The 13,868-nt window shown below is 38.4% G+C and overlaps 1 long non-coding RNA gene across 1 annotated transcript; it reads right to left on the bottom strand.

Annotated features, from left to right (window-relative positions):
* Positions 1-436: 436 nt before the first annotated feature.
* On the bottom strand, positions 437-10,354 carry LOC103547828 (uncharacterized). Its single transcript, XR_544110.2, has 3 exons — positions 9,939-10,354; positions 1,059-1,142; positions 437-802 (listed from the first exon to the last, which is right to left on the bottom strand). It is a non-coding gene; the product is annotated as an uncharacterized lncRNA (long non-coding RNA).
* Between the last annotated feature and the right edge of the window lie 3,514 nt (positions 10,355-13,868).

Here is a 13,868-nt window from a genome sequence, read left to right on the forward strand (position 1 = left end):
ACAAAAAAAGCATCAAATATCTGCCAGGGGAAAACTTGTCAAGTAGTATAAAGATGAGAAAGTGTGAATCATGAATATAATGTCAGTAAGTGTTGAAATAAAAATCAACGTGAGCATTGACAAAATAATGGAAAAGGCAAGATTTCTGCCTCAGAGCCTATCAAACCTGGATTTTACAAGTAGCCTTTTGTTATTGGCTACATAATTCAATCCTATGTCATCTAATATATTTACACTTATTTTAGCAGTTAATTACATATTGACACCCTTGCTTCTTATCAAGCTATTTTTTCTCTGTGAGTTGCCTGCATATATAGATTAACAGCTCATAGAAAACAAAATACAACATATTTAACTCTTTTTTTGGTTTTTGGTTTTTGTGTCTCTGACTGAGGTACATATTAGCATACTATTACACACTCAGTACATGCTTGAGTTGAAGTGATATCCATTTATTTATAGTTGATTCAGAGCAGTAAATAAAGGAGACAGGCATAGAAGCTCCAACATATGGATAATTGAGAGTCCATGATGAATAAAAACAAAGCGTTAAAACAGAACTAATCTTTAAAATTATAGTCCAAGAAAAATACCTAGAAATAAGAGAAGATCTGAATCTACGTATTGAAAGAAAACATACAGAGACAAAACTGGAGACTAGGCAGGGGCCAGAACCTATTGGTCCTTGTAGGCCACTATAAGAAATTTAAATTATATTAAAATGCAGTAGGAATCCTTTGGAAGACTTTAACCAGGAGCACCATCAGTTACACAAAATGGAGAAGTGAAAATGTGTATTGACCTGAAAAAAAAAACAAAATGTGAGAATTAAAAAATAGTTTTACTCTACAACATAAGACCTTTCTGCTGCCCTTTTAGTTGTGGCAATTCTCTCATATTCCCTCCTGCATGGAAACCCTTTTCTTTCCATTTATCAAAATTTTACCCATGAGGAGATCAACTTTATGCCAACCTTTTTGGCATGACAGGCATGGGAAGTGGCTGGGTAATCAGAAACCAGTTGCCAAGGTTGAACGAGATCTAAAATTACTGCTTACTGTTGGGGATGAAACGGTATGAGGAGGAGTATCCAGAACACCAAGCTCAGGACACGGCCTAGAGCTCTTCACATGCAACACACCCTGGAATATCAAGAAGAGTCTGTTAAAGGGAAGGGTGGTAGAAAGGAGATCTGAGAAAGAAACAATCAGAAAGCCTTTTTAAAAAACGATGCTTTCCATCCAAACCTATACCTTAGTGGATGGAGAAACGTTAGGGGTTTCCCTGTCAAACTTTTGTCACTTTAACATCACAGTTGTCTTATTTCTTCTTTGGATTTTTTGCATTCTTAATTTTTCATTCTCTACCTCTCAAATCATGTGTAATTTTCTACAAGATTAAAATTCTTATGTGGAGTGTTCTGGTTCTGACAACATGGGATATTAAGCTATTGTGAACCAATTCTCACTACAAATATGTTAAAATGCTGTATAAAATAATACAAAGATTTAATTACATAGTCAAGATTGAGAGACAGAAAGGAAAAAAGAAAAAAAAGAAAGGGAAACCACAGATGTCAGGAACAAAAAGTGAACTCAAAATCAGAGCAGTAAACTCCAGTATCCTGTAGTAACCTGGAAAAGTGAGATACTCGACCCAGATATAAGGACTTAGGGCTGGAGAGTGGGGATTGAATATCAACACAGAGAAAAAGTGCATCATGCAGGGCTTGAGAAAGGCAGGCAGTTGGAACTGGGACCTCACCAAGAGGGTTCATTGAATTCATGACAAGGGAACTAAAAAAAGTTATCTCAGTGGCCCAGAGAAGTTGCAAAGAAGCTCTAATGTGAGATGGATTAAATCTCCAATGGGAGAATAAAAACTCTAGACCACCCAAATGAGGATGGGGGATCCGTACTTTTAGTGCCCATAGGGTACAGAAATCCCCAAATTGGTCCAACTCATAAAATTTCTCAAGCCCTGGCAAAAAAAAATATAAAACATCAAAGTAGAGTGACTCCCACAGTTCAAGGCACTAAGATGAGGGAAAAAAATATCCTATAGCCCCCCAAAATGAGCTCACAAAATGTGAGAGATGAAGAAATGAACCAGCATGAGGTAGAGCTCATGTATACAATAATGGGAAGAATTCGTATGCTAAGAACTAGATATCACAGCAAATCAGAAAGAGACTGCTGGATATCATAATTAAAATGTTTAGGAGTTGATACCAAAAACATGATTCTTAAAAGGAAAAATTGGTAAATTGGGCTGTATTAAAATTTAAAACTTCTGCTCTGGAGTAGACCTTGTGAAGACAATGAAAAGAGAAACTACAAATTGGGAGAAATATTTGCAAACCACATATTCAACCAAGGACCTATATCTAGAATATACAGGAGCTCTCAAAAGTGAACAGCAAAAAAAAAAAAAAAAAAAAAAAAAAATCCAATTAGAAAATGGGCAAAAGATACGAACAGACATTTCACCAAAGAAGATATACAGATGACAAGCACATGAAAAAATGCTAAAGATCATTAGCCACTAGAGAAATGCAAAGCATACTAACAATGAGATATCACTACACACCTATTAGAATGCTGGTGAGGATATGAAGAAACTGGATCATTTGTACAATGCTCGGAATATTAAATGATACAGCCACTCTGAAATACAGTTTGGCTATTTCTTTTGAAACTAAACATGCAATTACCATATTACCCAGCAATTGAACTCTTGGGCATTTGTTCCAGAGAAATGAAAACTTACGTTCACGTAAAACCTGTACATGAATATTCATAACAGTTTTATTCATATTAGCTCCAAACCAAAAATGACCCAGCTGTCCTTTAACTGGTGAATGGTTAAACTACCAAGTATACCTCTACCATAGAACGCCATAGAGCAACGAAAAGGAGTAAACTATTAATATACACACAAACTTGGATGGACCTCAAGGGAATTATGCCAAGTGAAACAAGCTATCATAAAGTTTACATACTGAATTATTCCATTTATATAACATTCTTGTTGCTGTTGTTGTTGTTGTTGAGGAAGATTTGACCTGAGCTAATATCTGTGCCAACCTTCCTCTATTTTGTGTGTGGGTCACCACCACAGCTTGGCCACTGATGAGTGGTGTAGGTCTGTGCCTGGGAACTGAACCCTGGGCCACCAAAGCAGAGCATGCCGAACTTAACCACTAGGCCATGGGGCCGACCTCTATATAATGTTCTTGAAATAACACAATTATAGAAATGGAGAACAGATTTGTGGTTGCCAGGGGTTAAGAAGAAGGTGGGAGGCTGAGGGCAGTGGGTGTGGCTTTAAAGAGCAGAAGGAGCCTTGTGGTGATGGAACAGTTCTGTATCTTCAATGTGGTGGTGGTTACACAAAGCTACACTTGTGGTAAGATTGCATAAAATTACTTACACACGCGTACACAAACGCACACATGCTTATAAAACTGGTGAAATCTGAATGAAACAAATGATTAAAGATATACAAGAAAGGAAAGAAGCCATGATGAAGAAAACCTAGGCAGGTTTTTAAAATACAAATAAATCTTTTAGAAATAAAATATTGTTACTGAAATAAAAAGTTTAAAACACAAGTTAAACAGCATATTAGACATAGCCAAAGAGAGAATCTGTTGCCTAGAAAATAGATTTGAATAAATCACACAATGCAGTACAGAGGGATTAAAGAGATGGAAAACGCATGAGAGAAGCTAAGAGATACAGAGGACACAGTGAGAAGATACTACCTACCTCTGATAGGAGTTGCTGAGGGAGGAGATAAGGGGAGAGGCAATGTTCAAGATTATAGGTCAAAATTTTCCATTCTTAAAGAAAGATGTAAGTCCTCACATTGAAGGACCAGGCAGAAAAAAATTCCACACACAGACAAATGATGGGGAAACTATGGAATACCAGAGATAAACAGAAAGTCTCAAAAGCAACCAAAAGAAAAGGACATATTATTACAAAAGAATAGCTATTAGACTGACAGCAGATCTGTCATCAGCAACAATAGAGTCTTAAAGACTAGATTAATATCTTTAAAAGACTACAAGAAGGGGCCAGCCCCGTGGCTGAGTGGTTAAGTTTGTGAGCTCTGCTTCAGCAGCCCAGGGTGCACCTGTTCAGATCCTGGGCAAGGACCGACACACCGCTCATCAAGCCATGCTGTGGCAGTGTCTCACATAGAAGAACTAGAATGACTTGCAACTAGGATGTAAAACTATGTACTGGGGTTTTGGGGAGAAAAAAAATTTTAAACTATACCTTTCATTTAAAAAAGAAAAAACTATGAGAAAATAACTGTTTAACTTAAAATTGTGCACATAACTAAAGTATCTTTTAAAATAAGGCCAAAATAAAGTCATTTTCAGACAAACAGAGAAAACGTTTATGACTCGCAGGCTGTCCCTGGAAGATCTAGGATAGCTTTTTCCTGGAGAACCAGAAGAAAGAAACAGAAACCAGAAAGAAGAAATGAGACCCAAAAAAAGAGTTGAGAGACAAACCGGTACACATGTAGATTAATTCTACACAAATATTAACTGTAAAAACAACATTAATAATATTAAAGACTAGTGGGGGGTAGAGATAAAGTGTAAATAAAACACCAGTCAAGAATCACATGTCAAGTGGGAGGTGAGGTGACCAAACTTAAAGAATTTAAGGCCTTTGTGTAGTTTGGGAAGCAGGCAGAACTCTTGGTTAGTTTGAAACATTATTAAGGCAACTGTATGAGTTAAATATTAAGAAAAACAAAAAAGCCTCTGAAAGTATAGCTATATAATATATAATGACCCAACCAACAGAGAAGAAAAGAAGACTTACAAAATCAAAACAACAGATGACAGGAAAAAAGAAACTAAGAAAGAGCAAGGTAAACAGAAAACACAAAATAACTTGCTAAAATTAATATCAAATATATTGGTGACCAATATAAAAGGAATTATATCTCTCCATTAACAGTCAGCAATTCTCAGATTGGATTTAAAAAACAACAAAGTCCTGCCATATGCTGATGAAAAGAAAGGGATGAAAAAAAACCCCCAGGAAAATACACATTTTTAAAAAGTTGGTACACCAAAATTATTACTATACAGAGTAAATGTTAAAGCACAAAGTATTGTTAGTGATAAAGAGTATCATTACTTAATAATAAAAGTAATAATTTTCTCTGTTTTATTCGATGTTCTTTTTTCTCTGTCTTGAACAATGCCTGGCACATGGCAGGTGCTCAGGAAATGAATGGTTGAATTAATTAAGTTGTGATGAAGATACAGACCTAACAGCGTAGCCTTAAAATATATCTAGAGCAGAACTTGACAAAATTCTAAGGAAAACGGATAAATTCATACTAACCCTGGTAGATTTTTAACTTCTCACACAGAAAATAGTACAGACAGATAAATTTAAAGATACAGATAATTTGTATAACTGACAAATACCATCTAGTGGACAAATATCCAACAATTATAGAATATATAATTTTTCAAGATCATTTATAAAATTACACAGGAAACATTTACAAATATTAACTATGTACCAGACCATAAAGGAAATCTTAACAAATAATAAAGAATTTATATATAGATCATGTTTTCTGAGTACAACATGACAAAGTTAGAAATAAACAACAAAGATATTTTTTAATGTTTATCAATTTACTCTTCAAAGAAGACGTAATTGTGAATATGAAATACATAGAAAATGGATGGCAATGAAAATATTCTTTATCAAACTCATAGTGCAAACAGCATAAAAAGAAAATTTATTGCTTTAACACTCACACACACACACATACATATATTTTGTTGTTGTTGTTGTTGAGGAAGACTGTTGCTGAGCTAACATCTGTACCAGTCTTCCTCTATTTTGTATGTGGGATGCCGCCACAGCATGGCTTGATGAGTGATGTATAAGTCTGCGCCCAGGATCCAAACCCATGAACCCCAGGCTGCTGAAGCAGAACGCATGAACTTAACCAGTATGCCATTGGGCTGGCCCCAACACATATATATATTTTAAAAAAAGAAAAAACAATAAAGATAACAACAGACATTCATGAAATGAAAAACAAACACTATAACAATGCTAGTCCTTTGAAGAGGCTAAGAAGGTAACATTTTATCTTCTTTTAGACACTTTTGTCACATTTTAACCTCTCTGAAATATTTTACAATTGATGATATCTAAGATTCAATAAAATACAGTAAATAAACTCCTGGTAAGGTTGATCAACGGAAAAAGAAAAGGTACAAATAATATTGGAAATGATATAAAGATATAACTATGATTACAATAAAAAATTCTTTGACCAAATTAGTGCCAATAAATTTGGAAAAAAAATGACAAGAATTTGTAAGATAAATTATGAAATTTAACTTGAGAAGAAATAGAAAATATTACTAGATCTATAATCATAAAAGAAATGGAATAAATCTATCACAAAGAAAGCATGAGGTTCATATTTTTTTACAGGAGAGTTCATTTCTAGAAAATGAACTCAAAACTAGAAAGCTCATTTTAGGAGGTTAGTATATTGTTGATACCAAAACCAGATAATGACCACACAAGAAAGGAAAATATAGGTCAATCTTGGTTTTGAACATAAATGTAAAAAATCCTAGACAAAATAATAGCAATCCAAATCTAGGAGTGCAATTTTTTAAAATTGCAACTAGTTGGGTTTATAACACAAATCCAATGATGAATTACCATAAGAAAAAATCTGTTATTTCATTTCTACACATTAACAAATTAAAAAAGGAAAACCACATGATCATCTCAGAGGATACAGGAAAAGCATTCAGTAAAATTCAACATCCACTCATGATTTTTAAAAAACCCACAAAACTCTTAGCTAACTAGAAATAGAAGGAGACTTCCTAACCTGAAAAGGAGTATTGACCAAAAACCTACAGCAAACATTGTATTCAATTGTGAAATGTTAGGAGGGAAAAAAGACAAGGATGACCATTATCATCATTTCTAAGATTGTCCTAGAGGTCCTATGCAAGAAACATATAAAATGGGTAAGAATTAGAATCATAGAAACAAAATTATTGTAACATATTAATCATAGTTGTTTCATATTCTCAGTCTGATAATTCCAACATCTCTGCCATATCTGAGTTTGGTTCTGATACTCGCTCTGTCTCTTCAAACTGTGTTTTTTGGCTTTTAATAAGCCTTGTAATTTTTTGTTGAAAGGCAGATGTGATATATGGATAAAAGGAACTGAGGAGAATAGGCCTTTAGTGTGAGGTTTTCTATTACATTTACACTATGGCTAGGGTTCAAGCTGTGTTTACAGTTTGCCATAACTGTAGGTGTCAGAGGCTAAAATTTCCTCTGGTGTCTGTTTCTGTTTCCCCTGTTGTCTTTGGTTTTCCCTGGAGACTTCTTAAATAATGTCTGACATACACAATTCTTTTGGCGGTGTCCCCCTGCTATTAGAAGAGGCTTTATTGATGTGGTGGCCCAGTGGGGGAAGGGAGTATTCCATAGCCCTATGCACAGGTCTGCTTAGGGAGCCCACGCCCCTGGGCTGTGACCTTCACCAGCGCTTCTCAGTTTTGTTTTGCTCCCCTCCCCCACTCCCTTAGGTGAGACAGGAAGGGTAGGGGGGGCTGGACTTGAATATTTCTCTTCACCCATGTGGAAGCCTGGAGAGGGCTGGGGTTGGGTATTCCCCTTCCTTCAGGTTGGTTAGTCTCTGGTAAAACCCCAGTCAGTTAGCTCTGGTAAAATAGTTTCTCTTGAGGGCAGGCCTTGTTAAGAACAGAATGCTCTGGGTATATTTCAAAACAGAATTTAAAATGTCTGCACAAAGACACCAAAATCACATTTAAAAGACGAGTTCCATGTTGGCCAGGTGTTGGAGAAATAGGAACTCACACACTGCTGACAGACGCCTAAGAGAGCACGAGCTCTCTGAAGAGCAATTTAGTGCTAGCTGGTAGACTTGAAAACACCCTGTACACATCCTACACCAGGAAGCTCTACTCTTAGATCTGTACTCAGTACTATTTGCCTTTTTTGATGTGTTTTTATTTGCATTGATGATACAAAAGCAATTGTGGATAAAACTGTTGGTGATTTAGCACAAATCAAGGCTATGGTACCAAAATGTTTTGGTTGTCATTGTAGTCTCTACTGTCAGGCACTTGAAGTAAAACCATCCTCATCATCATCTGGTTTTACTTAAGAATTTTATTGATGAAGCATTAAAAATTATTAATAAATCTTATTAAATCTCAACTCTTGAGTACATGTCTTTTCAATATGAATATTCTGTGCAATGAAGTGGGAAATACACACAAAGCGTTTCTGCACACCAAGGCATGATGGTTCTCTCGAGGAAAAACACTTGTGCATTTTTTTTGAGCTATGATCTGAACTAGCTGCTTTTTTGATGAACACCATTTCTACTTGAAAGAAAGACTGACAAGCTATGGTTATTCAGACTCGGATTTTGGCAGGCATGCTCTCACAAATGAACAAAGTGAGCGCCTGTCACTTCAAGGAAAGCAACTGACAGCATCTGCTGCCAATGATAAATTTTGAGCTTTCAAGCAAAAGTTAGAATTTTGGAAAACTTGTGTCCACTACCATGACCTTGACAGTTTCCCGATTTTTAAAAGCTTTTATGATCGAATCAGTGGTGATATAAACAAGTGTGCTTTTTTCACATTGTATGCTGAAATCTGTCAACATTTATAAGACACAAAAAATTCAGTGAACCGATATTTTCCAAACGACCAAGAAAAATCCATGGGCGTTGATACAACAGAGTATGAGAAGTTCACTGATATGATTTCAGATTCCATGTTGCAACTAACCTTTAAGAAACCATTGCTTGTTGAGTTTTTCTTTAGTATCTTTGATGAAGAATATCCAAAATTACTTAAGAAGGTTATTAAAATTTTCCTCCCTTTTCCAACTACATATCTGTGTGAGGCCTGTTTCTCTTCATATACTTCAACCAACACAACATATTGCAACAGATTGAATGCAGAAGCAGATATGAAAATCCAGCTGACTTCTAGTAAGCCAGACAGTAAAGAGATTTGCAAAAATGTGAAACTATGACCTTCTCATTAATTGTTTTGTTTAGTAAAATATAGTTATTTTTCATTAAAAACATCTAATTTATGTTAAAATGTAATGGGTTTACTATTGTTATTTTTAAATGAATTAATAAATAAATATTTTCAAAATTTTTCTTTTAATTTTGAACACCATAAATATCAACAGACGTAATCCACATAAACAAAAGCTATCTGGGGTCCTTAATAATTTTAACAGTATAAAAGGATCTTGAGAGTAAAACTTTGAGAACCGCTGCCCTAGAGAAAAAAAAGCTCCCATATGTTCCCCAAGAGACCCATACAAGGCTATTCATTGCAGCAATGTTTGTGATTCAAAAACAACTAAATTACTTAATGTCTATCAATAAGGGAATGGACAAACACATTTTGATACAGTCAGATAATAAAATATCTCTCTGAAGTTAAAATGAATGAGCTAGGTTTACATGTACTAATGTGGATGATTCTGAAACATGTTGAGAGAAGTAAAAGCATGTTGCAAAAGGAGAGGTACAGAATGATACCACTTACATACACTTCCAAAACAGAGGGAAGGATATTGTTGCTTCTGGATACTGCCACCTGTAATAAACGTATACACCCTTGGATGTGAACACACAGGAAGATACACACCAATCTCAGGAGACTAGTGAGGAGTGGGGAGTGGGGCCAGGGAAAGCAGGGCAATGTTCAAACATATATGTAAATTATTTAAAAAAAGATGTGAAGTATAAATGGCACTAAGTTAACGTTTATTTATCTGGGGCCATAGGTCTTGTTCTATACATTTCTATTCATTTGAAACATTCCAGTATTAAAATATACTTACTTTAAAATGCCTCTGCTCATTCACTCTCAGTCAGTAAAGAAAAATTCAACTGGCTAGTTCTCAGTGGAACACATTTTCTCCAACCAGGGCTGGACAGCCAGCTGTCCTGCTTTTTGCCGGCTGCTTGTTGACTCTAATAGATGACTTGGGATATTTGAAGGGTAATGTCTTTTCTGTCTGCAAAGCTCTTGATCCTGGGTTCTCAGTCATGGCTGCAAAGGAAATTCTCCCTCGGATTTCTTACAGAACTCCTGCAGCTGTCAGGCAGGGCAAGAAGCCAGCATACCCAGAGAACAACTTGAGCAGGCATCAGCATAGTTCCCGCTTGGGGCAGGGCTCCCAGCACAAAGTATCCTGTTCCTTTTCCTTTTCCTTCTGCAGCCAGGGAGCAAGCCTTTGATTCATGTGGTGCTATCATGTAGCCCGCTGGGTGTAGCAGGGCTCTGGGCGTGCATGGGAGGCACCTAATCCCCCAGCACTGCCTGCAGCCTCCTGAGCCCCGCTGGATCATTTCATGGTGGAGCTCAGATGATATTTTTACCTTTAAATTCAAACATTTAGCCCAGAAGCTGCTCAGCTTCCTGGGATTTTTACTAAGAATTCCCTCAGCAATAATTTTCAGACTTCATAGCCTCCGATAAGGAGGAAAAAGCTTGATATTCTGGTTTTGTTTCTGTTTGAAGAGCGTATCCCCAAAGGAATTGTATGTGTCCCAGATTCAACACAGCTGTTAATTAGAGCTGAGAACTCTTGGTTGACCCCTGTGTGGCTAATTGCTAGAATTGAGAAGCGTCTCTAAGGGCCTCATATGATAACAACTGAAAATTGTACTGAGCATCACCTAACGCTTCTGGAACCAGTTCAGGACGGGAAGCAATAGGCTCCCTGCGGTTCCTGGCGCGGGAGAGGCAGCTATGTGCTGAAGGAGCAGTATTAAGGATTCTCTTCAGTGATTAAAACACCCACATTTCACTTTGGATGTGTGACTTGAGGCAATGTGCTCGGAAGGGCTTATCAGAGAGCTCAGAACTGTGCGGCGTAGCATATGTGGCCTACTTCCAACAACTCCAACTCCTCTGACATCTCACCCTGATGTCAGGGCCACCACCACCTCCAAGCCAGTTCCAGGGGACAGGGTGTGAGACGGCTCTCCTGTCAGGACCCTTGACCAGCTTCTGAGTTGCAGCCTGCTGCAATTGTTCTGATTTTGTATTTTTTTTTTTTGAAGATTTAATTTGTCCTTTTTCTCCCCAAAGCCCCCTGGTACATAGTTGTGCATTTTTAGTTGTGGGCCCTTCTAGTTGTGGCATGTGGGATGCCGCCTCAGCATGGCTTGATGAGCAGTGCCACATCCGCACCCAAGATCTGAACCGGAGAAACCCTGGGCCCCCGAAGGGGAGCATGTGAACTTAACCACTTGGCCGCAGGGCCGGCCCCTGATTCTGCATCTTAAAATGATAACAGTGTCTAGTTCTTACAATGAGAAAAATATACGGAAATCACTTAGTTCCCCGCCTGGTGCACAAGAGTGGCGATCACCTCCTCTCCCCTTGTTGGCTCTGAGGGCAGAGAAGACAGTGGAAATAACCAGAGACAGAAAGGTAGGGTGACAAGATAGAGAGGGTGAGAGTTGGGCCTGGGTGGGAAAGAAGAGGAGATAACAGAGGCGAGAAAATTAAAGCTGAAAGTCAGAGAGACAGCCAGCGGGACAGTGTTTAGGGAGAGGAGAACCAGGAGGCATGGGGAGAGGAGGAGGCGTGAATGGTGGGAGAGGAATGTAGGAGAGGAAAGGAAGAGACAGGCCAACAGAGCCGTAAGAGAGCGGCTCTTCCTCCTTTCTCCCCAGGTCCTGGGAGAGACTGGAGATCAGCAGAGCTGACCATGAGTGTTTTGGCCTTCTCACCCAAGAGGCCCAGGGCATACCCCAGATAGTTCAGTGCTCTGGCCGACTCCACTCCCTTGGCCTGGCCAGAGGAAGGTCGCCTGGAGCCAGCAGCGTAAGGAGACACTCATGATCCCTTTTCCAGAAGAGGTCCAAAACGTGGGTCCAACTCCATGAAGTGACAGCAGCAGAAAGCAACCCAGAGTCAGCCTTGCCTAGAGCCAGGGAGGCGAAAGACCCAAAAGGAGCTGGAGAAAAAGGGATCACTTTCATTTTCTTCTAGACTCAGACTAGCTGTTGAGGGCACCCTGCTCCAGAGACAGCTGGGGACCCCACATATCTTGAGTCTCTAACATGTATCTTGAGTTCCTCCTTCGAACAAACACCTCTCACTAACTAACATGTATGGAGGATGCCCTGTGTGCTCAGCTTGTGTTTGGCACAAGTCGGGGAAACAGGGGCAGCAAGCATGGCTGCCGTCTACAGGCAATGTGCTGAGAAGAAAATCTAATGCACAAAGAATCACAATGTGGAACACCCAAGAGCACCAAATGGTGAGCTGAAGGGGACAGTGTATAGGCTCAGAGTCTGTAGGAACTGGAAGGGGTGGCAATGAGGGCTGGAGGGGTCAGCGAGACTTCTTGGAGCAGCTGGGGCTTGAGGACGAGTGGAGACCTCGAGGGCAAATACAGAGGCAGAGCGCCTTGATAAACTGACAGGGCTCATCTCACTTGACTGGAAGGCCCATGTTAGAGGATGAGGAGAAATCATGGTCCTTTACTACCATAAATTTACATGGAATTTTATATTTTGAGACTTATCATGTAAGTTTTCATAATTGCTCCTCACAAGGCTTTTCAGAAATAATTTTTATTTTCTGAATTGGAAAATATCTTAGATTTTATATACAGTCGTCCTCCCTTATACATGGTTTCACTTCCCACGGTTTCAGTACTGTGGTCAACAGAGGTCAAAAAATATTAAATGGAAAATTCCAGAAAGAAACAGTTCATAAGTTTTAAATTGTTCACCATTCTAAGTAGCATGATGAAATCTCACTCCATCCTACGCCATCCCACTCTGTCCTGGCCAGGATGTTGGTCATCCCTTTGTACAGCGTATCCACCCGCCTGTCAGTCACTTAGTAGCCACCTTGGTTGTCAGAACTATTGTCACAGTATCACAGTGCCTGTGTTCAGGTAACCCTTGTTTTACTTAATAGTGGCCCCGAAGCACAAGCGTAGTGATGCTGGCAATTCAGGTATGCCAAAGAGAAGCTCAAAGTGTTTCCTTTAAGTGAAAAAGTGATAGTTCTCAACTTAAGAAAAACAATCGTATGCTGAGGTTGCTAAGACCTATGGGAACTTTTACCACAGTATATTGTTATAACTGTTCTATTTTATTATTAGTTCATGTTGTTAATCTCTTACGTGCCTAATTTATAAGTTAAACTTTATCATAGGTTACGTGTAGGAAAAAACATAGTATCCAGTCACGTGCTGCGTAACGATGTTTCAGTCAACGCCGGACGGCATATATGGCGGTGATTCCATAAGATTGGTACCATTCAGCCTAGATGTTAGTAGTAGGCTATGCCATCTAGGTAAGCACACTCTGTGATGTTCGCACAATGACAAAATTGCTGAATGACACTTTTCTCAGAATGTATCCCTGGTGTTAAGTGATGGATGACCGTATGTAGGGTTTGGTACTATCTGTGGTTTCAAGCATCCACTAGGGGTACTGCAATGTATCCCCCACAGATAAAGGGGGCCCTGCTGTAGTCCAAGTTGCACACATTACGTCTGAGGAAATGATTCCCAAAGAGATGGGTGATGAACTCAAGGTTATCCAGTTAAGTAGCTGCAGGACTGTAACGCAGGTCTTATTCTACTCCAGTGGACTTACGAGAAACTGCAATTTGGGTTTTACTTTATATGGAATTATTTCCTATAATAGAAACGTATATTTAAAAAGAATAATTTGATATATTTTACTTCCTTAGAGTAAAAGAAATATATGATCATCATAGAAAATACAGGTAAGTC

The sequence above is a fragment of the Equus przewalskii genome, chromosome 14 (assembly GCF_037783145.1).
Source record: "Equus przewalskii isolate Varuska chromosome 14, EquPr2, whole genome shotgun sequence".
In the NCBI taxonomy this organism is placed as follows: Eukaryota; Metazoa; Chordata; class Mammalia; order Perissodactyla; family Equidae; genus Equus; species Equus przewalskii.